The following is a 26,086-nucleotide window of genomic DNA, read 5'->3' on the forward strand; positions in this document are numbered from 1 at the left end:
TCTTAACATGCTCCATCTCATAATGATCTGTAAGCAACGAGAAAATGTTTACATACTCATCTGCCCACATCTTTTCCTTAATAGCCAGAGGGACATGCTGACCCAACTTTTCCCTTCGTGAGGGTGCAGACTCATCCCTCGCAATCGGCAATGGCCGCTTACCTGAACTGGAAGCTGCGTCTGCCGCTGGACCTGCTCCTGTCGATTTTCCACCCGCCGGAGACGGCGTGATAACTGGCGATGGTGCCTTCGCCGCCTCCCTATTTTCACGCAGTTGCGTCATCAACACCCGTGCGTCGTCAGCCGTGGCGTCCTCGCCATTTTTTCCCAACCACGCTGCCAATTGTGCTGCCAACTCGGGCGGCATATCCTCCCCGGACACGGGGGTGACCACCACGGGAATCGGATTCCCCTCTGTCGGCACCGGAGTTGGCCCTTCGAGTGGGGTATCGGGAACCGGGATGTCTCCCCCAGCTTCCCCCCGTCTGGGCCTCTTGCCCTTCCCTCCTGGAGCGGCTCCTGCCAAAGGTCGTTTCGGTCCCCCTTCCCCGTCTCTAGCCGCCATCTGCTTCTTTAGATCGGTTACCTCTTTCATGAGCATACGGAGCATCTGGTCGGTAGTAACTCGCTTTCCGACTTTCTTAGGCATTCTCAGACAGAGTATCTGTAAGACAAAAAAGAAAGATTACCACGCTCAAAATTGGCTCTTCGTTCCGTCTCGAGCTCACGTGTAGCGAGGAGGTTCAGCTTCAGAGCACAGGAACAAGAGTGTTTGCCACTGCAGAAAACAGCAAATGCCAAAGCTTAGCATTGCTGTTCTTCCAGCAGGGGACTCTTGCGACTGCCCTATGGATCAACTAGTTTGGCTAATTTCTCTGCACTTTTCTGCTGATTCCCCTGATCCGGGTAGTCCTCATCAAGTTGTCTCAATCCACATCCAAGATGATCCTCATAGCTCCGGAGTGCCCACATCAATGGTGGTTCATGGACCTCCTTCTCCAGTCTGTCCATCCACATCTAAAGCTGCCATGCAGACCAGACCTACTGTCAACATTTGGAGGCCAGATGGTTCACCCCAATCTCTCCTCCTTAAATTTGGCAGCATGGCTCCTGAGCTAGTGCATTATAGACATGTAAATCTGCCGCAGTACTGTATGGAGCTCCTTAAAGGAGCTTAGCAGACCTCCACACATTCCGTATATGCATTCAAATGGAAGAGATTGTGCATGTGGAAAGATATGGCTATTGTAGTTCGGACTGGACTGTTCCCATGGGGCACAGGGTCAGAGCTGATTTGCATAAAGCCATTATCTGACCCAGGGTGGTGTGGAGTGCAAAAAACGATGGATTTAGGCCCAGATCATTGTACTGGGGTGAATGTAAGACATTGATCTACATTCTGTCCATCAAACTGTTTTTTGTAATTTTCAGATCAACCACAGCAAGTCGTCCTCTGTCCCAGTTCAAACCTCCATCAACACTATAAGGGCAAAATTGTGTCCTTCGGAGGAGAGATGCTTATCGATCCTTCAGAAGTGTCAGGCTCTCATGAAAGCTTACCATCCAACTGTGAGAACAGTATTCTCCCTTCAGCTTTGTGGCTTCTTGCATCTTTCTCACACCAAATGCCCTTCTCCACATGAGACATCTACAGGAATGTCTCGAGGACCAGTGGGACCAACTGAAAGGCAATTGGGAAGACAAAATACAGCTACATCTCTGTGCATAACTGTCCCTGAAATGGTGGTATTCTCCAATCCATCTCTTTTGAGGTACACCATTTCATCAGGAGATCCCTCCTCAAACCATAGTCACGGGTGCCTCACTACTGGGATGGTGAGCCCACATGGATCACCTCCAAATCCAGGGCATATGCTCAGATAGAATAGACATACCATATCACTTTCTTTAAGCTACACAGTCCATCTAGCCCTCAAAGCATTTAATCCGTTGTTCGCATCGTACTCCATGCTTGTTCAGACAGACAACACCACAGCCATGTTCTACCTCAACAAGCAAGCAGGGACGAGGCCCAGACCCTTGTCACCCGAGTCCCAGACAATCTAGAAGAGGCTTTTAGCAAGGGGCGTTATGATCACAACAACTCACCTTCCTGGTGTCCAAAATGTTTAAGCATGCTCCCTCAGCAGACTCCTATAAGAAAACAAGTGACGTCCAAAACATCTTTCAACAGTGGGGAACTCCAGCCATTGACTTGTTTGCCACTGCAGAAAACAGCAAATGCCAAAGCTTAGCATTGCTGTTCTTCCAGCAGGGGAATCTTGCGACTGCCCTATGGATCAACTAGTTTGGCTAATTTCTCTGCACTTTTCTGCTGATTCCCCAGATCCGGGTAGTCCTCATCAAGTTGTCTCAATCCACATCCAAGATGATCCTCATAGCTCCGGAGTGCCCACATCAATGGTGGTTCATGGACCTCCTTCTCCAGTCTGTCCATCCACATCTAAAGCTGCCATGCAGACCAGACCTACTGTCAACATTTGGAGGCCAGATGGTTCACCCCAATCTCTCCTCCTTAAATTTGGCAGCATGGCTCCTGAGCTAGTGCATTATAGACATGTAAATCTGCCGCAGTACTGTATGGAGCTCCTTAAAGGAGCTTAGCAGACCTCCACACATTCCGTATATGCATTCAAATGGAAGAGATTGTGCATGTGGTGTTCATCTAAGTACAAGGGCCTTACCATTTGCCAGGAAGATGCCATCCTCCCATGCTTACTCCATTTGGCAAAATGTGGATTGCAATCATCTTCTATAAATGTTTACCTGGCAGCTCTTACTGATGATAGAGCAGATTTGCAAGTGGGGCAGAGTTCCCTCAGAATTCTCTTTGCTTGACCTTTCCAGGTTGTCCTCTATCTACTCTACCGCACTATCTGGGGATGGACTTGCTACTCTACTCAGCGCTTAGGACTGTAAATGGAAATCACCTATGAGAGAAGGAATATTTTCTTACCTGTGGCTCCTGTTCTCTAGTAGGGGAATTTCCATTAAAGTCATATTTGACCCTCCCTCCTCCCCGGTGGAATGGAGAGAGGTATTCCTGTAATGTTTATCTGTTGACATAGGTTTCAAAAAGAACTGAAGTAACTGCCACCTGCTGTGCACGATGGGATACTGGTGGTATTTGGGTTCTTAAAGGCAGAATGTCTTTTTAAGACATATCATGACAACCAATAAGGCTACTCTGTCCAGTTCCCTTTGATCTCTATCATAAAAAAGCATTTCTGGGGAATATTTATACTATTTGCAAATCAACTCAGATTATCCTCAAATGCTTTATTCTGTTCCTTTTTTGTCTTCATGGTGAATAATCTCTCCATTGTAGCCTTTGTAAATATTCTGCATAATCTGTCTCTGTCTTAAGTATCTTTGCAGGCCTTCTTGAAGGAAGGTGAAAATATACACTTAAGAAGATATATATAAAACAACCTGAATAGTGCTGAATAAGTTCTGAATAGTCCTCGCACGTGAGCAGGACTATTCAGCACTTATGACTATAATGGAAATTCGCCTTCGAGAGAACATGAGTTAATAATGTAAATAATGATGAACTTGCAGACTGAGCACAACTATTTGAGAAGATTTAGATTGAGGGTTAAAAAATGTGAACATGCAGTCTGAGCTCAGACACACAGCTCATGCACATTTGGAGGCTAAAATACACTGCACAACAGTGTTGCAGTGAAAGTTGCTGCTATTTTTGTGGATGGTCTGGCATCAAGAGAAATTGAACCTATGTACAAAGGTAGGTCTTGTGATGTAATTGGGCCCTTTCTCAGTCTGTGGTCAGCATCTCACCTTGCCTTGATAGCAGCACTAGCAGCTTTCTGACATTGGGGTCTTGCTCATTGTCTTGCCATATCAAGCCGCCATGTCCTTGGTTTGAGGATTTTCCAATAGGCAGTCAGACAGTCATATTGTAGAGAAGTACCTGCTGAGTTATAATGTGACTAAGTCAATAGAACAACAAGTTGCACGATGTTGAAAGAGACAGCCCATCTATGCATCTGCTTATCTTGGTGGCCCAAACAGTAATTACACAAGACACAACAATTGCTTGAGGATGGTCTTAAAAACCAAATACATCGAAGTTATGATGGGGAGTAGCTTGCAATAACTTTGTTGTCAGAGAGTGGCACTTTGTCAAGCCTTCTGAGGACTTGGCAGTACGTTGCTTGTTCTTGAGAGGTAGACATAGGTTCTGCCTTTCATACTGACTCTGAACTGATAGGTTGTTCTCATCACTCTACAAGAACTGTCCATTTAGTATAATTGGCTCTTAGATCTTTCACTTTCAGATGGCATTGAAAACAATACTCTTTTGCGTGTTCTTGGAAGTTGTAAGAGGACATCTGATAGAGACTTCTAGCCACAGATTCCTTACCTTAGAATTATCGCTAGGTGTCAGATGGGATCTGGAAATTTGTGAGCAGTACCCCTGCACTCTGGTAGGTGGTGTTGTGTTTTGTTTTGTATTGGCATTGTCTGTGCCTGATGGGATGTGGGTGGTGCATTTATAGACACAACCCCAGTTTGCTGACATCAGTTCTTTTCTTTCCGGACCAGTCAGTGCAGATCTTGAAGAGCTATACCCCGTTACATTTTGACTGAAGTTTTATTTGGAGGGGGGTGGGGGGGGTGGCGGGGTGAACTTTTTGAGTATAATATACTGGAGCACTCCAACAATGGTTTGGAGACAAGTTAGTTCATAAGTACAAGGTTGTGTGATATATTTTCATTGTCTTTATTGTGTTTTACATACTTCCAACCAACTACATTATCATCAGCTGACACGTATTTGTCCCCAATGGGACTTCTTCAAGGCATCTAACTGCAAACTGTATTTCTTATTCCTTTAACAATAGTAAATGGAGTTTGACGATATAGGTGCCAGAATACAAGTTTCTTACAGGTGATCTCTCCCGTGTCCTGTTTGACTGTTAGATTCTTCTTAATAACAAATGTAGTCATGCTCATTTCTTTGTTATCAGTATTTCTAAACTCATAATGTAGCGGTGTAGCTATTCAGCCATGTGCAACACTGGTGTAGAGAGCCCTCGTTAAGCCTGTGGACTGAAGAAAACTGAGGGGCATATTACCAACAAGTAGCGATATTTATCGCTAAATAGGCTTAGCGACGATTTTTTTATCGCTGAGCATCGCCGGAATTTATCGCTGAGATAACGTGCTATTACCAACGTTTATCTCCAAAGCGATAAATTTTCCGGGGATAGCTGCGAAATGTGTGAATATCGCTGAGAATACAGCGATATTCACGCATTATCGACGAAATGCTCTTAGCAATGTTATCCACCTCCCATTGGATAACATGGCTAAGAACTGGTCTGGGCAGGTGTTAGTATTTGGAGATATTCACGCTTAGCGCAAATATTTCCATTGCTGCGCCTGCCTTGCTAATAGGCGATAGCGATGTGAGCGACTGTTTTCAGTCGCTAACAGTTTGGGAACGCCCACTTTGCATGTCATTAGCGATAAATATCGCTAATATGCAAAGCAGGCCCCAAACCGCTCGCTATCACCTAAAAGCTGTCGCTAACTGCTGTTAGCGAAAGCTTGATAATAGGGCGATTGAATTATCGCCGCTTAGCGGCCGAAAACGGCCGCTAAAGCGGCAAACATTGCCTATCGCCACCCTTGATAATATGCCCCTGAGTTTGAATCTCAACGTCTCCAACTGTAACCTTTTACTATGGCATATTTTCAAATTCAATATACCATTATGTCTGCTAGACCCTCTGGTTGCGGGTATATAGAAGCCTTGTAGGTTCTCCAAGAACCCAAGGCACCCAGAGCCAACAATCAAGCTGCACCTTACAAAGATTTTTTATTGTGTAGTGACCGTACAGCAATTCATATGGTAAATTAGAAAGATTTTAAAAAGGCTTTGAAGGAAAATGTTGTATTTCTGAAACGTACACCATATACTGATTTTAGTAACAGTGGTTGTTTGTGCATCTCTTAATTTATGGGTAGCCTTACAGGTAGGTCGTTCAGAGGGCATTTTGTAAATTGTCTTCTGTGTTACCTACTTGCTCACATTTGAGAGACACAAACGTAGAGATTTTCAGTTGGTAAAGTTACAAAGTCATCCTGTACCATGGACACTGCTCGCCTACACAGAACTCCCAGAGTAAGGGGTAGAGGTTGTAAACTATGAAGCTTCATTGGGGGATAGGAAATGCAGGGAATGCAAGGCCTATCTACCCACCAGCTCCCTGACTCAGCCAGATGGCAGGCTTAAGGGAAGAATTTGCAGATGATAGGGGGAGCAAATCCACATAAATGAGCCATACTGGAGGTTGGTTTAACTAGCTCTTGGTCGTCTGCTGCAAGTTCACCCATATTGCATTTTGGATAAATAGTGTTCCCTTAATTTATGGGTAGCCTTACAGGTAGGTGTTTCAAAGGGCATTTTGTAAATTGTCTTCTGTGTTACCTACTTGCTCGCATTTGAGAGACATAAACGTTGAGATATTCAGTTGGTAATGTTACAAAGTCATCCTGTGCCCTGGACACTGCTCAGCTACACAGAACTAACTGCCAGAGTAAGGGGTAGGGGTTGTAAACTATGAAGCTTCATTGGGCGAATGGAAATGCAGGGAATGCAAGGCCCAGCTACCCACCAGCTCCCCTGACTCAGCCAGATGGCAGGCTTAAGGGAGGAATTTGCAGATGATAGGGGGAGGAGAGCTACGGAAATGAGCCATACTGGAGGTTGGTTTAACTAGCTCTTGGTCCGCTGCTGCAAGTTCACCCATATTGCATTTTGGATAAATAGTGCTCCCTGGGTAAAGATTATGCACACTTTGGAGAAAGTGGTCATGCTCTGGGCATTGCCCTGCACTTAATTGGACAGAATTGCTCTCCTGCTTGACCCCAGAGAACACAGAATAAAAATGTGAGAGATGCAAAGCATCTCAGATCTGATGCTTGAAACTAAAAGAAGAAGAAGGCTTTCCAAGCTGGAAACTTGATTTGCACCACCAGGCTTTGCATTCTGACTGACTACTCCTGCTACATTATCTGGAACTACAGCACTTTGAATGTACCTTGCTTCAAGAGAAATAAAGAGTGTATTCCCTGCAAGCCATAGGTTGACAGAGCTCACCTGGACTATCACCGCAGAGAATCCCCTACGTCCAGTGAATTTGTAAGGGATTTGTCCAAGTAGATTGTGGGAACTGAAGCCCCAAACTTTCAAGTACCATCTTGGAGATTTCAAACCCCTTTATTTTGCTTTGGACAATTTGGGATCCCTGGAGGACCTTCAGGAAGATGTTCAAGAAGTTTGTCGAAGTTTGGACAAAAAGCTCCAGAGAAAGGACAGACTCAACTGAGAGAGCCAAGCTGCCATCTTCAACCGCGAGCCAGCATGCCCAGCTGGCTCTTCTTGCTGAAAAGCTCCAGAGCTCTGACCTCCAGAGTTTGACTGGAAACTTCCTGGAAAGCAAGCCGGTGAACCCAAACTCGACCTGGTGAAGAGCAGCAGGGGACTCAGGCAGAAAAAGCTCCAGAAAGGTTTCTAAGTCAGAAGGTTAAGTCTCAACCAAGGCTGACCGTGAGGGGTATCTGAGCAGGGATCAATAGCGGTTGCCTGACACTTTGATTTTGTCCCAGTCAAGTGTGACCAGATGTCCCAAGGTGGCACTATAGGTTTCTAATTTCTATAGAGTACTAATTCTTTCAAAATGTATACCTCCGGTTTCCTACATTGGAATTTTGTCATTTTGGTGTCATTTTAAAGATAATAATATGTCCTATTTGTATAAATTAGTGTGGGATTTTTATTGTGTGTTGTGTCTTATTTATTCACTGAATTGGTGTTTTTAAATGTTTTACTTACCATTTTCTTAAGTTAAGACTGACTGTTCGCAATCAAGCTACCGAGGGTGGAGCATGGGAATAATTTATTGATACCTATTCTGAACCCTAGATGGTGTCAGTGGCCTTACTGCCAGTGGTAGATGCACATTTACCACTACTAATAACCCACTTTCCAACAGTTAATAGCAATTGTTCTACTATTCTATATTTCCACATGTCTCTCGATAATGATTTTGTGTCACATGTGCAAGGCCCCTCTTGTGTGGCTGGGCCTTGCACTTGTGACACAAAATACCCCAAAATGTGACCTAGGCGAAATCATATTTCCCAAAACAGAATGTATGCTTTTTTACAAGGTGGCTGGCTATGGATTTTCGGCCCCAGGTCAGCCAGTACCTAGGTAAACCTATCAAACCAGCACATTTTGTAAAGTGAGACACCCAGCAGAGTCCAGGGTGGGGTGACTTGAATGGCTCTCGACAGAATTTTTCACCCAGAATCCCATCCAAAGCGCAAACTTTGCCTAAAAAACACATTTCCCTTGCATTTCTGTGTGGAAAAGCCATGAAATCTGCAAGCAGCCACAAATTACCTACCACCTAGTGTTCCCCCAAGCCTCTAAAAAACAAATGGGGCCCTCACTTGTGTGGGTAAGCCAAGTGCCTGTGACACGAAAGGGCATCATACACAACTTAGGCTCATTGCATCTTTCCACTGAAAAACAATAGAGTTTTTCGCAAAGTGGATAGCTGTGGATTTTGGGCCACAGCTCAGCCGGCACCCAGGGAAACAAACAAAACCAGCATATTTTTGAAACAAGACATCTGGGGAGGGGTCCAGGGTGGGGTAACTTGTGTAGCTCTCACCAGATTTTTCTTTTGCCGAGAATCCCCTGCAAAGCTCAAACTTTGCCTACAAAAACACATTTCCTTTGCATTTCTGAGGAAAACTCTTTGAATCAGTAGGCAGCCACACATTTCCTACCACCCAGTGTTCCCTCAACTCTCCAGAGAAAAGCAGTGCCTCACTTGGTTGGGTGGTAGGCCAAGTGCCCGTGACATGAACGGCCACCAAACACAACATATGAGTCAGTCAGTCAGTCAGAATATCTTTATTCGACTTATTACAAGTCATACAAAGAACAAAAATAAGAAAAACAATTACTTTACAATACAATGCATACTGTACATCTATTTACGTTTCCCAAAAAGAAGATCCAGTTAGACAAGGAAAGAAAACATTTTTTTAAACATGGATGAAATAATTCTATACAAATCTAACACAAAAACATCCTAAAACGACTACAAATTTTAAGGTAAAATTTGGCTGACAGATTTCGCCCGCATTGCAGCTACCAAAAAGTTTGCCATGCAAAAAGTAATATGTGTGTTAGGTAAAAGTTGTAGAAAGAGCAAGGCTGGTCTTACTTGGACAAAACCAGCTTTTTTCAAAATAGGCAACAAATATTTCTTTCTCTGCTCGTGGTATATACTACAAAACATAACAAAGTGCAGAGTATCCTGCACCGAAAAATTATCACAGCAGCACGGTGGGGCCTGCTCAGGCTTCTGCCAACTCTTAAAAGAACCTAAATAGAAATGTATCAAATTAAATCGAAACTTTGTTAATAAAAACCTATGATATGGGAATGTGACAAAGTTCAAGTAGGGGGAGAGTGAGGATGTACAAACCAGGAGGTTATGGGCCCTTACCGCAGGTTTCAGCAGTTCGAGTTCCTCCCTCCGTGCTTCCTGCCTATCCCTAAATAACTTTTTGATGATTACTATATCCTGTCTCCTAATATTTTCCGGAGACGAAAAAAGTTCTGGGCGACCCAGGTCTGCAAAGGTTTTCGCTATGTAAGCCAGCCATGGGATGCTGGTATGTTTATCCAAGGATAAGACATCGTGCAAAATCTTGTGGTTCAGAGGTAGATCATCATTTGTCCACATTTTCAGCCACAAAGTTAGCGGTGCAAGGCTCAGGGTGTCAGACAGATAAGGCAAACCCACCTCTTTATGGATAGAATACGTTGGGGTGGATTGCGGGACTGAGAGCAGAGATCTAATGAATCTATTTTCTGCTCTCTGAATTGGATCAAGATTTACGTATCCCCACAGCTGGGAACCATAAGCCGCTATGGCCACTGGTTTACTATTGTAGATTTTCAAGAGAGCTTGCATAGGCCTAGCCCCTAGCTTCCCAGCAAAGCCCAATACCGCTGAGGAAGATCTTATTACAGCCAATCTTTTTGCTCTTATCTGAGGGCCCCAAGTTCCTTTCTGGTCAAACATTACCCCCAGATATGGGAATGTGGATACGTTGGTGACAGGGACTCCCTTACAAAAAAATGTTTTATGTCTTTTTTTGTTACACTCACGCCCCATTACCATCGTGTGTGATTTAGAGGCGTTGACCTTGAGGTCCAGAGTCTCCATAAAACTACCAAAAGCGTCCAGGAGATGCTGTAGGCCTACCCCAGTACGGGCTATCAACACTGCATCGTCCGCATACAGGAGTGCTGGGATTTTGATGCCTCCTGCATGCGGAACGTCGGCTGCCTGTCCCCGCAGGTGACTGCCCAACCCATTAATGTAAATGGTGAATAATACAGGGGCTAGAATGCAGCCTTGCCGCACCCCCTTTAGAGATTTAAACAGGGGGGTGCGTCTACCATCGTTTGTGACTCGGACAGCTGCAAAAAGCTCCTGGTGCAGTTTAGCCATAAACACAACCAAAGACTCATCGATGCCCATCTCCAACAGTAACTGCCACAATTTCGTCCTATTCACCAGATCAAAGGCAGAGGAGAGGTCCATAAATGCAAGAAACATGGAACCCCCCTTTGCCACTGTATATTTAGAGATTAATAGATGTAAATTTATACATTGTTCGATTATCCCCTTTCTTTCTCTGAATCCATATTGTAATTCAGACAGCCCTCCACGGCTCTCAACGTTGTCATTAAGTCTTGCTAGAAGGACTCTGCCTAGTATTTTTACGGTTGAGTCCAAAAGAGATATGGGCCTATAGGAGGCGGGATCATCTCGCTGGCCTTTATTTTTATAAATAGGAACTATGGTGGATGTGGACCAGGAACTAGGTGCATGATTATTGGCTGCATTAAACACTTTCGACAAAACCTCCGCCCACAATTTAGGAGAGTACATAAAGAAGTCAGCGGGAACGCCGTCAGGGCCTGGAGCTTTATGTCTTGTTGTGGCCATCAAGGCTTTTTCTACTTCTTCGGGGTTAAAAACCATAGGATGTGCCGCTATAGCAGGCACTGGAGCATCTACAGTTCCTTTGGCCCCACCCTCATAGACATTTTTGAAGTGGTTTAACCATTTATCGTCAGTGATCACACAGTCCATAGGAGCATTATTGTCATCAGAAAATAAAGGTTGTCTAATGATCTCCCAAAATCTCCTACTGTCCTTCAGTACTGCAGCTGAAAGGAGATTTTCCCACGATTCGCGTTTAATGGATTCTTTGCGATTCTTAATGGCAACCTTATAGCATTTCCTTAATCTGACAATGTCATCCCCGACCCTGGGAGAGGCTTTTAACGCTGTCAACAATGCTCTGTGGGCTTTGAACAAGCAAAATCAAACCAACGTTTTGTTCCGGAAAGTCCTTTTTTTGGTTTGGCTTAAAGGTCCTTGGCCACCTGGCCACAAATTTCCTCGAAGGCCTCTATTATTTCTTTACCTTGCGCGCCCGATTTTTGACAGATGTCCACTTTATCTTTTATTTTTGGAAAGTTTATTTCATAGAAATTATCCGGGATGACTTTAGCCCATTTCAGTCGTCTGTCTTGGTCGCAAGGTTTCAAGGGGTGTGCTGGTTTAAGTGCTCTTGGCGGTGCTCCCATCTGGCCACCCCAGGCCACTTCAAGTAATACAGGGTTGTGGTCGCTGTAGGGTGTTATAACTGTGCAATAAACCATAGACCGATTTAGGATACCTTGTGAAACAAAGATATAGTCTATCTCTGAGCCATGATGACTGCCAGTGAAGGTTGGCGCCCTAACGCCCTTATCGGGTTCATATAAGTCATGGTTTGCTAATAGTTCTTCTAACTCGAGCCCCTCTGTAGAGTGTTCAAAGTGGGGACCCCGAGGGGCCTCCTCGCCCTCCTCAGTTAAATTGTCACCTCTTCCCATACAGACCAAGTTACATAGGTGGATGTTAAAATCTCCTAATAGGATAAACTCATGAACTAAATCGATATTCTGAGACACTTTATTTAAAATGCTATCTAGGTTGGCGACATTGCTCCCACTGTATTCGCTGTTCCCAGAGTTATAAAAGTTGATATATATCGTCCTGCAATTGTTACTAGTCATCCTTTCAACCATTAGGATGTTTACGGAATCGGTATTTATCTGCCTATAACTGCCCTTCAGGTCTAGGGAAAACATAATGGCCAAACCACCTTTGGCTCTGCCCATACGGCTAGGGACGACAGGAATAGTAAAGCAAGTGAATCCATCCCACCAAAAGTTAGCCGATGTGTCCCACGTTTCTTGCAGGGCAATTATATGGTGCTTAGAAATAAAGCTCAAACAGGCTTTGTCCTGTCGTTTAGCATTTGAACCAGCAATGTTCCAACTTATGATTTTACAGGAGTTAGTAGGTACCCTCAACTCTTTATCCCCCAACAAACACCCCTCAGCTAAGCTTGAGGATATGATCACCTCATTCTGATCTACCTCGGGGGCGCTCTGTGTTAGGACGGTATTCAGGGTTGGTAATACACAACCCACCCCCTGGTATGATAACCCAGGGTTATCTAACGGCACATATCTCTCAGGTGTTTCATAAAATGTGGGCAAGCGGAGATCTTCATCAGGGTAACATTGGCTACGATTTATTAGGGGTATAAATATGGGCTCGCTTGCTCGGACATTATCAGGTTTAAGTCAATCACAGTTATTTAAATCCGATAAGGGGGCATACCTATTCCCCATTCCGCCCCCCCAATCAAACGGAGTAGCTACCTGACCTTGACCCATAGCTGCGATGTTCCACATAGGTAAAGGGGTATTTGGGCGTATCGGAAACTGATCGTTTCTCAACCGTGGTATAAACCTGTTGATTCACCCAGTGGGTTCTTGGCCCATCCAACCCGGGCCCCAACCATTGGCGGCAGGGTCTGATGGCATGGGAGGCCAGAAATTTGACTCATGCGCATGGTTAGGTCTTCCGTACTCAAAGTTAAATATGGGCCCAGGGCGCTCGTTGGGGTATCTATGTCTAAAGCCCCCTTCCCAATTTGGGGCATTATGCGCTCTCCTAACTCTAGGGGAGTTAGAAAAAGTAGGGAGCTGAGCCTCACTATAGAAGAATTTTAAAGTAAGCGGGATTATAGAGCCACTCCGCCTTTGGGGTGGGAAGATGTTATTCAGAATTTTTGGGAGGACTTCCGTGTTGGCAAAATTTATAATCACACAGTCCCCCTTAAGTTTTTTAGGTTTAGACCCAATCCAAGGTACCCTCCTGGTCATAACAATGTCCCTTGCTAAGCTATCCATCCCTTGGGGGGCCATGGTCATATTAGTGGTAAGCCAATGAAGTGCTTTATCTTTCAAGTCCTGTTTAGATTCTATTTTATTTTGTCCTAAAACTGGGACATTTGCTAATACTAGCACGACTGGGGAGGCTTCCAAAATGAATTGGGCTGATACGTCCTCCTGTGTTGCCCCACTTATGTCACCTGATGATGATGACGACGCGGCTCCGCCTGCTAAATCCTGACTAGGGGCCGTTAGTGAAGTTGATGCTAATGCTAGGGGCCTCTCTGGTAGTGTGGGCTGTGGAGCACTCTCATTAGGTAAAGCCTCTACGGCTCCCGACGCCAATTTTGTAACAAGGGCGGATATATTCGCCACCTCTACCACCAGATTGTTTTGTGCTCCCCCCGCCTTCTTAACCTCCGATGTTAATTTGTCCAGTTTCCCAATCAAGGGCTTAATGATTGTCCTGATTTTTATATCAATCATATCTTGAATCCGGTTGAAAAGTTCATCATCTATGATGCGTCTGGACTCTGCTTCAACATCGAGGTCCATTTGTTGCCCTTCACGTCTTAGGGGTGGTGTAGCCACCTTTCTCCTGCCTTGTTGTTTCCCCCCTCTCTTTGTATGAGATTTTCTACAAGTTCTCACTGGCCGTGATACGGGCTGCCCCGGTGATGGTACTTCCTCGATGGTAAATGACTGGTGATTTTGCTCCGAGGCATTACCATTATTGGCAGACGAGTTAACCAAAACATGGGGATCTTCTTCATCGCTGCCCAAGTCTTGTGAGATGTGAACTAAGCTATTTGACTGGGGAAACTCTGGCGGTGTGGCCAGCAACTCTGAGGCTGGTGCCCTTGAGGGCGGACTTTCTGACGGCAAGACTGGAGATTGGCTCAAGCCTAGCGATTGCCTCCTCTCATTGTTGATCTTACTAACTTTTTGTACCACATATGAAAACATTGTATTAAGGGGCTCCGTCGCGGCAGGTGCGGGCTTTTTCCTTACCATATTGCCTACCACTTGAAACGTCCGACCAAAAAAACCTAAATAGGTGTCAGGATCGACAGGCAACTGGCAGATGGCCTGAGGGTAATGATGAGTATAATTAAACGGTACCTTATTAATCCCAAACGGTAAACCTCAGGGGGGTGGCCTCGCCTTGCCTTCTCGTGCCTCTGAGGGCCACAGAGGGCCCGCCCTTTGCCCGGGCTTAGCCCCGGGCACTCCCGCGCAGCGAGGGTCGTCACTTCTTATAGGCGTTGGTTGAGAGGATCATGCGGGGGGGGGGCGGTCGGGGAGAACGGGCCAGGTGACTTGGCCTCGGGATCGCCGGGGCTCCTGGGAGAGTGAGTTCCGGTTCCCAACGCTCGCAGCCCTGTCACTCGCGCACTCGCCCCGCAGGTGTCAACACTCGAATGGGCTACCTTGACGATGCGGGACCCGCGAAGCGGGTTCCGCGAGGTGTGGATAGGTCCTTCCTTCTGCAGCAGCGATTCCTCCTTCCAAGTAACAGTGCAGCAGTCTGTAACACGTCCCGAGTTCCTGCTTGGGCGGGCTCCTTTTCTGCTGCTTTGCGGGGCGGGGCGGTCAGGGAGAGCGGGCCAGGTGACTTGGCCTCGGGATCGCCGGGGCTCCTGGGAGAGTGAGTCCCGGTTCCCAACGCTCGCAGCCCTGTCACTCGCGCACTCGCCCCGCAGGTGTCAACACTCGAATGGGCTACCTTGACGATGCGGGACCCGCGAAGCGGGTTCCGCGAGGTGTGGATAGGTCCTTCCTTCTGCAGCAGCGATTCCTCCTTCCAAGTAACAGTGCAGCAGTCTGTAACACGTCCCGAGTTCCTGCTTGGGCGGGCTCCTTTTCTGCTGCTTTGCGGGGCGGGGCGGTCAGGGAGAGCGGGCCAGGTGACTTGGCCTCGGGATCGCCGGGGCTCCTGGGAGAGTGAGTCCCGGTTCCCAACGCTCGCAGCCCTGTCACTCGCGCACTCGCCCCGCAGGTGTCAACACTCGAATGGGCTACCTTGACGATGCGGGACCCGCGAAGCGGGTTCCGCGAGGTGTAGATAGGTCCTTCCTTCTGCAGCAGCGATTCCTCCTTCCAAGTAACAGTGCAGCAGTCTGTAACACGTCCCGAGTTCCTGCTTGGGCGGGCTCCTTTTCTGCTGCTTTGCGGGGCGGGGCGGTCAGGGAGAGCGGGCCAGGTGACTTGGCCTCGGGATCGCCGGGGCTCCTGGGAGAGTGAGTCCCGGTTCCCAACGCTCGCAGCCCTGTCACTCGCGCACTCGCCCCGCAGGTGTCAACACTCGAATGGGCTACCTTGACGATGCGGGACCTGCGAAGCGGGTTCCGCGAGGTGTGGATAGGTCCTTCCTTCTGCAGCAGCGATTCCTCCTTCCAAGTAACAGTGCAGCAGTCTGTAACACATAAGAGCAAAGAAAGGCAGCAAGGCACCGCTTACTGCACCACCCTGTATAGTCACTCCTAAGTCTCAATTTTTTTTCTACTGCCCACCTCAAATGACCAGCTGTCACATGGCCATAGATTCATGGCAAATATAACAAAAAGATGAGAGGCAATATGATCCGAATAGAAACATCCAAATTTCAATGATATTCAATCCACTGTTTTCAATGTGAGCTGGAAATTCTTTTTTTCAAATTCTTCAATATCATGTTGACACAGCCACTGACACCGCTTATAGTCTACAGACATTGCCAGTCAAACGCCAGTCCACACCCACTGCCAACCAAGTGGCAGTCTACACATACTGCAAGCAATATGCCAATCTACACACTCCGCCAGCCAAATGCTAGTACACGCTGACCATCAGCCGAACATCAGTTCAGACACACACACCTGCAGAAATTTTCCCTGGTATCTAGTGATTATTTGTCCATCTTGTGGCAGATGGACCTAAAACTATGGCCAATCTGCCCTCAGGAGAGGCAGAAAACAGCCAAAACGTTGTCAAAATAAAAAGGGAGCGACACTTGCAAAAGAAATTATCCCTTCTGTTTAGGATGTTTTGTCCTAAAAACATCGCCGATCTGCCCTCTTGGGGGCAGATTGGCCTAAAATGATGGCGGAATAAATATTTGCGAGAATAAAATGGGAACGACTCTTGCCTAAGGGGTCGATCCCTGAATTGCGAAAACAATTTTCCCTGGTGTCTAGTGGGATTCTGCCCCCCCCGCCCCCTTTCGAGGCAAATTGGCCTACAAATATAGCCGATCTGTCTCCAAGGGGCGCAGAAATGGGCACATTTTTTGCCAATATGAAAGGGGAGTCACCCTTGTCTAAGGGGCAGCCCCCCTATATGCCAAAAAATGTATCCCTGCTGTCCAGTGGCTTTCTGTACCCCTTGGGGCAGATCGGCCTGCAAATAAAACCAATCTAGAAACTGCCAGGATTCATGCTCATTAAAGGGGACTAACCCTTGCTCAAGGAGTCGCTTCCCAAAACAAAAGAAAATCCCTCATGGCCTATTGGGTACATTCCTGCTGGGCAATTGTGGCCCAACCTGCTATTGCGCAGCACAAATGCACTGCAAAGAGACACCGGGGGAAAGAAAAAACAATTTCTTTCCCCGGGTGCCTCCCTGCTCCCCCGGAACCCTCCCTAGAGAAGAAACATACATATTTATCTGACAGGCTTGAAGCAAATGGTTTCCAGAATGTCCTGGCAACTTTTAATATTGTCTGTGCATGCCAACATCATCAGATCGCATTGGGAGGTCAGGTGGTAATGAAGGCTCTTCCGATACCACCCCCAAAGGAGGCATGTAGTGCGTAGCCCTTGGTGGAGTGCCAGGGTGCCAGGACGACTTGGAGCCATCCTCAGCAAACGCCCATTCTGGCTGAGGAAGGCTCCAAGCCATCCTGAGCACCCTAGGGCAGAGGTATTCAAACTTTTTTGCTCTGAGCCCCCCTAAGCAAAATGTTTTGAGGTCGGGCCCCCCTCCAAAACTTTATAGCAAGGATTGGGAGAACAGGAAGGACATGGCTGTGTGCAGACAGCAGGGCTCATGAGATAATTTCAGGAGTACTTTTTCTAAAGTTCATGAACCACACTAAATATGAGACTTGTAAAACAGCAAAGTAATCCAACAAAAACATGTATCGTCCCAAAAACACTGCTCCCCATAGTTCGGGTGTTTGTGAGCCCCTCATGCTCTTGGACACCAATGCAACTTTACCTACTGCACTAATGATAACTGCAGTCCTGAGTAGCAGGCTATCTCCTCTGCATCTTTTAACTCTTCCCCATCATGCCTGACCATCACTCCAATCTTGAAACAGGCTCTCTGTCCTGTTCGAAAAGAGAGCTCCAACATGTTGTATCTCTTTTTTTCTGCAAGGGTGCCCTCAGGCATTATGCTAGCAAGGAAAATAAGCTCCCATGCCCCTTTTTTAAAGGTAGACAGTAATAATTGTGAAGCAGTGGGTCTCTGAAACCCCTGGGCCCGAGCCCTGCTGCAGCTGCGTCATTAATGATAACTTACAGTGGCCACTTGCACACTTGGCTGCAGTACCTGTTGCACTTATGAATGGCCCTTTATGAAGCCTGGAGATGCAGCAAATACATGCCGTATTTCCAGGCCATCTTCATTTACATGTATTTGCAGAGGTATTTGCGCCCCCCTGGGAACCCATCCACGCCCACCCAGAGGGGCACGCCCCACAGTTTGAAGACCTCTAACATAAACAATCCTACCCTCAACGCAGACAGTCTTGCACCATGGTTCAAGGGTGCCTGCATAGGCGCTAGAGAGCTAAATTTAGCACCAGCGCGGGGGAAACGCAGGGTTGCACCTAATTCTTGTAAATATGGCACATCCCTGTGTTTCTAAAGTGAAGGAGCGTGTCGTTAGCCTTCTTGGCTTAACAACACGATTCGCCACTTTATTGTAAATATGCCCCCTAGATCCTTAATTCTCCTCATTATATTTATGTTTCAGTCTCCAACAAATTCTTTGTGTGACAGATTTAAGAGGTATAGGTCTTAGAAGGATAACATTATGACAAAAAGTAAAGGGGGTTATAATACAAGGAACTGTTTGAGAGATTACTGAAAAAATCCTGGGGAGGTTATGGATCACACACATGAAAGTGGACTCATGTCCAATTAAAAACTGGATGCCGTACATAAAAAAAAATGTTTAGTGTTATTTGAAGAGGGCCACAAAGCACTAGGTCAATTCAGAACGCAAAAAGTCTAAAATTAGAAACATCTCTCATGGTCACCCTGTTGTCAGCGCATTCTCAATATATGAAACAAAGACTTAGGCTTAAACAACAGATATGTACTTTTATTTTTTTGCAGCGATGTTGGGCATAGATGCATAAAAGAGCTGCGAATTGTGCCCATTATGTGCACCAAAAAGCACAAGAATATTTAATCGACTTGAACAGTGTGCTCATATATGGCATCACAAATCCAACAAGTTTGTTGAGTTGAATGTATAGATGGGTGAGCACTGAAGGCTCGAGTCTGAATCCGTGCTCTGGCTCAGCTCGAGGTACTATTGGAACCTCGAGCCCACAAGGAGCAGAGCTTTCATGTGGCTTCTACCTGCCTCCCTTCCTTTACACAGGATCTGGCATTTGGGACAGAGCTGCATAATGGGGAAGTGGGGATCGAGGTGTACGTTTTGGCGCCGGCTCAACACCCTGTGATTCTGGGCAAATCACGTAATCTCCTCGTGCCTATAAACAATCATGTAACCTTGTGTAATGTAACTGGTGCTCCTGTAAAGCGCTCGTCCATCTCTGGTCGAGTTCACGCTGTATTTAAAAACCACAGAAAAATAAAGTAAGAGGTAAAAACAATCTCTTAACATAGGAAAGGCAAATAGACACGCATTTTCTGCTGATTTGCAAAGAATTTAACCCGAAAACCTGGATAAAACGCGAGCTCCTCGCTTATCAAATTGTGTGATCTTAGGCAAATATTTTATTTCACTAAAACTGTTTTCTTCATTATCGCGTAAGAAAGCACTTTTAAATGTGAGTTCAGACGACCAGTTTTACAGAACAATCACTATTAATAAGTACTTTTCACTGCAAAATATAGTGTGCCTTATTAATGTCAAAGCTTTGACAGGTTAAACAAATACACTTTTAGGAATTTTGAGGAGGCCTTATCATATTTTACCTGATGTTTGTTGTATGATTTACTTAGCAAATATTTTCAGTGCTTGGCACCTGCACAAGCTCTAGGATGCGAGCCAGACCCTCCGCTCTGGCTTGCCTCTAGTTGGAAGAAACGTACAGCTTTCCCAGAGTATGTAACTACATTGAACATAACGTTTTTACGATATGTATTTTCACCTCAGTTAGTTTGCTAGACTGCAAAATACACACCACCTCGAGCAGGAAAGCAAAAAGTTTCCGATTGGCTACCTAGTTTATCAGAAAGTGATTTTCAGTGCAGAGCACTTTATATTCTTTGATCTGGAAGTATAATCGTAATCTGTATACTGACCCTGCTAGCACACTCACTGACCCCTGCCCCCACCTCAGTTGTCACTTTCATTACGAAGGCTCGGAATACATGAAGACAGCCTGGAAATGCAGCAAATACATGCCCTACTTCCAGGCCATCTTCATTTACATGTATTTGTAGAGTGGTTCGCGCCACCCTGGGAACCCATCCACGCCCCTCAGGGGGAAGCACCCCACAGTTTGAAGACCTCTTCCATAGGGGTTAAAGAATGTCTCTGTACTGACCAGGTGCATCATTTGTTCAAGAGTTTATGTTGGATGTTTTTCATTTTATAAATATTTGTAAAAGATTTGGAACACTGTATTGTGCATTTGGAAGTAAGAGACTGTATTTTTAAAGAACCCTACATGATGGCCAGAGTTTGTTAGAGAGAATTGCCGAGGTTCGGCTTAATGCATTTGTTTGAGTTGAAGGGCTTAATCAATGCCAAGTCTGCCTGGCCAATTTGGTATCCAGACACCCCAGAATTACAATATGATTCATGGTTGACTTGATGGCCAGCGAGGCCCACGTACAGTTGGCTTGTGAAATTACTCCTGGTGGCGATCCAGTTAGCCGACAAAACTCTGAGGTGAAGACTCACCAAGCTTTCTCTGTGGCCCTTGTAAACAACTGAGATCCTTCCTAACTTACCAACTAGGTTTGTGGTAAACAGCCAGCAGGGGATTTAGAGGGAATTCCTCAGGTGAGAGTCACCTTTTTGTGGGTGATGCCAGGCCTCTGCCTGCCTTTGCTGCCTGAGGACCTTGCCGGAGGAGGTGGAGAGTGGGCTCCACACTCTCTGAGAGACTGCTGGGATGTTATATTTAGGCCCATGGGGTTGTTTTGATATTTGCTGGTGCCTGTTCTTCCAGACCGGAGACTCCCACCTTGGGCCATGCCCCAGCCCACTTATTCTCCCTACATGGCAGCCCTGCCTATGTTGCCTGGCCTGGATTGATGCGGCTAGGCGCAAGGCACCCCGGCTACTGACCCTCTGGAGGAGGAAACCCTCTTCCACCTGCTGGCATCCCTGGAAACATCCAATGGAGACTGGAGACACCCCTTCCAGGCCTGAATATGGACACTAGCAAACGCAGAATGTTGGGGAGCTGGGGACCTTTCGGCTCCTTCCTTCTCCCACGGGGGCACAAACATCTTCCCCCATTGGAATGATGGGCGATGCATGACAATGAACACTGCCTCAGCTCTTACCAGAGAGGCACAACAACACAGGTACTTTTGATCCACCACACTTTTTCAACTGTACCCCTACAACTCTAGTGCCAGCTTTCTGCCAATCTCTTAGAGGGTCATGCTCAGATACCAGTGTGTGGTGCCTCACTTGGATCCCCTGTGGAAGTCCCAGTGCTATTGAGACCACAGCTTTACTCCTGCCCTCCCCTTCTAGAGTCTGGGACATCCTTGAACCACATACAATGTACAATAAGTAAAGAGACGTTTACTCCAGAGACTGAGCCCATCATTTTATCCAAGGGCTTCTCTTGTCATACTGTTGCTTTCCAGGCTGCTCATGCTGCAACCTTGCAGGGCTTCCCTTTTGCCCTCTCTGGTAGGACTCAAGGCATTGCAAGTGTTCCTGTGCTTCCAGACTGCATATTCAGAGGACTTGTTTCCTTGAAATCACATTACACACTGCTTGAGTACATGGGGTGGACCAAATCGACGTGCGCTGAGGCTCCTCCGCCAGTGACCCCCTCACATGGATCCGGTAAAACCACAAAGTGGATACCCTCAGATAAATTTGATGCCATAGTGTAAGCCATCCATTCTTCCCAGGCAACTCTAGAAGGCAGCATAGATGCCATTGCCATGGATGTCTGCTCCTACCGGGCGGACCATAAGAAGCTAGCACAGAGTGACCCCAGCTGTTTACGATCATCATCACAGAAGTCTGCTCTCGGCAAAATAACCTCAGCATAGTTGGTCTGCCAGAGGGGGTAAAGGGTAAGGCTGTGATACAGTTCACTGAACGATGGCTCTAAGTTTTCACCGTGATGCAGAATCTTACGTCCTTCTTTTTGGTGGAATGTGCTCATTGAGTGCTTGCCTCTTTCATTTGCATGAGAAGGATGAAGTGCTGCATACGACTTGTCAGGCAGGCGCATCTAGTTTGAATACTGAGATGTGTTGCTGTTACCAAATTACACTCTTGCAATGCAGTCCATCAGCAATGTGCCTCTTTCTTAGGCAGTAAGAGAAAGCTCAAAAACATGGGGGTTGCGCATTCCCTTCTTTTCCCTACCAAACTAAAAATTATATGACATGGCAAAATGTTCTGTTTCACTAAGCAAGAGGCCACCTAGGACTGGACAGAAGGAAGAGACTCTGCCTCACAGCGAGCCATGTGCCCTGTTGAACTTGCCCCTTGGCAGGGGAGGCCGACACCGCAGTTAAAGCCTGAGGCACCCCCTCGCACACTCCCAGCGCCCTCTCTGAAAACAGGCCAGAGACAGCAGGAAGCAGCCTTGGCAACAGGAATCGCTTTTAGAGACTTTGCTCTGCTACCCTCTGTTGATGGCAGCAATCCCCATCACCAGATCTCCTGGACTACCAGGCTTCACCACCATTGGTTACCCCCCCCCCCCCCCCCCAAATGGCAGATGACGTCCTTTGAAGTGCAGGCCAAGCCTTGTAATTGCCTACATTTCTCCTGACTGCTCGATTACTACTAACCTGGCTACGACTCTGATGGGTCCCCATTTTGCATTCTAGCATCCTACTTCACTGGTGCTCTCCATTGACGGCTCTCCATCCCTTCGGCTGGGGTCTCTCCATCCTACACTCCTCCCTAGAGTTTGCTAGAGCCCCAGCAGGCTGCCACTCTCTTCCACTGACCATTTACCCTCGCTAAGCGCACATTCTCAGTTCGGAATTGATCATCAACTATGGGTTGGTGCCTTATACATACAACCTCGCTGTGTTACCTTGCTCGCCCCATCTAGCTACATGTACTTGTACGCATTTATGCCCCAGTTTGGGCATCAGCTGTTAGCTCGCTGCCCAGTAGTGTTGTTTACTGTTTAATCCTACCCCGTTCCTGCTAAGGCTGAGAGTAACCTATCCACATTACTGCACCATGGTCAGCAATCTTTTACAAATACTAGATAATCACTTGTATACAACTTTTTCATGATGCACTCTTCCACCTTTAACCTAATCACCTGGAGCATATGAGGTATGCATATCCCTAGTCTCTGGCACAAAATGCGCTCCTAGATCTGGAAAATTTTGCGATTCCTTAAATGCAATGTAAGAAGCACCAAAAAAAGTGCAATTTGGCCTTAAGGAATCGCAAACTACCACCAACTTCAAGTTGGTGGTAATTTGCGATTTCTTTGAAAAATGCACTTTTTTTCATTTTTCAAAGTGCAATGTGAAGCACATACATACCCTTAGGGCATGTATGTGCGCCACATGTGCACACATGCTTATTTCAGGGGTGCAACAGGGTGTCCTTTTGACACCCCTGCACCCTTGAAATTGCATTCTCAATTTGCGATTCGCTAATTGCTAATCGCAAATTGACAATGTCTTCCCAGTCATTCGTATGGGCCTCTGGGCCCATAGGAATGAATGGGGAGGTATTCCTTAATTGCGAATCGCAATCTGCGATTCGCACTTAAGGAATATGTAGGATTCGCAAAATGTATTGCAAATCCTACATACATAGCATTTTGCGATTCTTAAATAGCGATTCGCAAAAAATCGCTATTTGAGAATCGCAAAATGACTTTTTGATACATATTGCCCTTAGAGTCTCCCCCCTTTTAGAGACAAGCTGGCCTCCTACTTTATTGACTACTTTGAGATGAATGCCGACTCCACTATGTCTTGTTCTATAGAAAAGGGGTACCCTCAAAGTGCTCCTCCGGGGCCACCGCATATTTGTATCATCTCAAACTCTTAATTTGAGAGAGAAAGAACGTAACCATAAAGGACACTATTAAAGCCTAGTGATGTACCAATCCTCTATGAATGCCGTTGCTGAGGTGCGAGCCCAGGAGTCAACCCTGTGAGAGAGACCCAGCACTTCGACTACAGGCAAGGCAATACACTGGCTGCATCCACACAGGGAGATAGAGCAGAGAGACTATTAGCTTGGCTAATTTTTAGGGATATCTCCCAAACTCCTATTGGCAACTGAGGGTGTCTACAGCGCACTTGAGTTTCCCCACAATTTCCTCCAGGGGTTCCAGGACGGACTACGAAGCACATCTTAATCTATGGGTATCCATTGTTTGAAACCTATCCCTTTTTTGTCAGACTTCCATCACCCTCAAATCACAGAGATTTAGACGCGCTGATTTCCCTCCACGATGTTAATGCAGAAATCCAAGACTTTCCCACTGGCAAAACACCATCAACAGTTGGCCTCCCCAAGACTTTTATAAAGCCTTTGTTAACCTCCTTGAGCCCTGGTTGACGGAACTCTAAGTAACGTCCTAAGCAGAGGGCTTCCTCCCACAATCTCAGTCGGAGGCTATTCTTGTCCCTTTATTGAAGCTGGGGTGACCTTCCAATGATCTGTCCTCTTATAGGCCCATAGCTATTCTTACCTCAGACTAAGCAAGATACTATTAAACACCACCGGGTATGGGCTCCCAAGCAGCAAGGCCAAACCACTGCCTTATATTCTATACAATCAAAAAAATGCCAATGCTGCCTCTCTAAATGACCTACCTGTTTTTCTGTCTCACCTATGAATAGAACACTAAGTGAGAATACCTTTGTTTTTTGAATAAATCCTTCTTTATATTTTATTTTACTTCATTTCAACTATTTTGGTCGTTTATTTACCAAATGTTTTCACATTTCGAAAGAAAACCTATGTCCAACAATACATGAAATTATTTATATTATTATTATTATTTTTTGCATTTATAATGCGCACAGATACCCACAAAGGGTTTCCCGGCGCCATGGCTAAAAAGGACAAAGCACAGAAAGCAACTGTTGACAACACATTGACCGCTATTTATTTAAACAGTTATTTATTAAACAGCCAGGTTTTAACTTGTTTCTTAAAACTGGCATAGTTCTCCTCTTTCCGCAGGGCTAAAGGAAGGGAATTCCAAAGAACTGGTCCCAGGCGGGAAAAAGATTTACCTCCCATTCGGGCCAGTTTGAATTTGAAGATGAAAAACCATTTTATACATTAAAACAACCCCTTCATTTCATTCATTCTACCTATCACTACAGATCTCTGTCAGACACTCTCCAAACATACTCTCAATCACACCACTTATTTACAATCTTCAATACAATAATATTTCAGAAAATAAATTTTCACATAGCCATAGGATATAATATACACATAAATCAGTATTTTACAAATTTCATCTTTGCTATATTCTTATGGCTGTAAAACAACAAGGTCTACGCGTTTCGAACTCTCCTTAATGTGGAGTTCTCATCAGGACCACATACTCTCCAATTAAGGGAAATTCAATTTCACTGGTCAGCAGAACCGCGGCGCGGGACCACTGCTCACGTGCTGCTTTGGCTCACAATCTGCCCTAGTGGGTTTCTTTCTTCGGCAGATGTGGGCTTGAATGGGGTTGATTATTAGTCACACCTTAGTTATGTCACAGTTCCTTCTTTCGCCGGCTCCTTTCAATCAATGGCAGCCGTCTCTCAAACGGTAAAGTAAGAGTGAATATTCAACAGTCATGTATGACATCTAATAAAATAGGGAATTGTGTAGTGACAAAAGGTGGTCCGGTGTCTGGGGGTGTGGTTTATTGGCAAGCTATGGGTCTAGTAGCAGGTGGTATGGGCTAAGGGGCTCTGATTTATTCAGGTGGCATGAGATGAGATACAATATCAATAATCACAATCCAGGCTCATTGGTGTGATCTAGCGGCAAGAAGTCAGGTCTGGTGCCAGGAGATGTGGTCTAATAGCAGGATACAGCGCAACAAGATATCCATTTGTGGAATGCCCATCTATTGATAGGATGGTTCCTATTGTGATGTGAAATGCAGATTAGTATTCTAAGGTCTCATCCAGCAGCTGAAGATGATGTCTGGTGAAAGGTGGTGTACTATGGGTGGGAAGTCATCTAAAGGTAAGATATGTGGTCTATTGATGTAGATGAGGTTGATTGTGTGAAAATTAAATATTCTAAAATTACGTGGTGGTTGTGGTGTGGGATGTGAGCAACACACATTGTAATATCCAGGTATGAAAC

The 26,086-nt window shown here is 45.9% G+C and overlaps 1 protein-coding gene across 1 annotated transcript in view; it reads left to right on the plus strand.

Moving 5' to 3' along the window:
- LOC147685423 (syntaxin-binding protein 4-like) overlaps positions 1-26,086 on the plus strand; it is a 986,001-nt gene that overhangs the window by 890,253 nt on the left and 69,662 nt on the right. The gene's annotated exons all lie outside the window — the stretch shown is intronic.

This window comes from Lissotriton vulgaris, chromosome 10, assembly GCF_964263255.1.
Source record: "Lissotriton vulgaris chromosome 10, aLisVul1.2, whole genome shotgun sequence".
NCBI classification, from domain to species: Eukaryota; Metazoa; Chordata; class Amphibia; order Caudata; family Salamandridae; genus Lissotriton; species Lissotriton vulgaris.